This window comes from Ovis canadensis, chromosome 11, assembly GCF_042477335.2.
Source record: "Ovis canadensis isolate MfBH-ARS-UI-01 breed Bighorn chromosome 11, ARS-UI_OviCan_v2, whole genome shotgun sequence".
NCBI classification, from domain to species: Eukaryota; Metazoa; Chordata; class Mammalia; order Artiodactyla; family Bovidae; genus Ovis; species Ovis canadensis.
The window spans coordinates 47,137,223-47,137,846 of NC_091255.1; positions in this window are offsets into that span (position 1 = coordinate 47,137,223).

A 624-nucleotide genomic window follows, 5' to 3' on the forward strand; every position below is an offset into this window, starting at 1 on the left:
CAAGTGAATCCTTGGCCAAAAAGTGTCACATGGAAATGAAAGGCACCAAGATTTGATGAGTAAGTAGCTCAGGCTCTTTCTGCAGACGAGAGGGCACAGCCCAAGCTGGGGCAGAAGTCACAGGTTCACGACCTGGCTCTAATCTCCAAGGCTATGGCACTTTTCAAGGCACCCGCTGAGCCGCTACCCACTCTCTGACCCACAAGGACATGGAACCCAGATAAATGTTCCTTCATTTTTGAGGCTCCAGTCTGGTTCCTGGCATGAGAAATCATTTGATGAAAAAAAAAAATAGTGCTACAGGTAAATGAATCCTCAGGCTACAGAACTTCTACCTGCCAGACCTGCTGGGAGGGAAAATTCACGAGTCCCTGACACCTGCTCAGGGCTGGTCACGAAGATACACTCTGCTGCTCCCCATCTGTTCCAAATAAAGTCCACATCACAAGTCACCTGTAGCCACTCGCATGCCTGAGTCTCTAGAACCACCTGGGAACACGGGGGCTCTAAGCATCCCCTACTTGCCCTCCCGTGGTTGTGGTTACTTGAGACAGTTTCCAAGACCTTCCGCCTGGAAGGGTTCCCTCCCTCCCCCAGCCACAGAGAGCACAAACCGAGCACAGA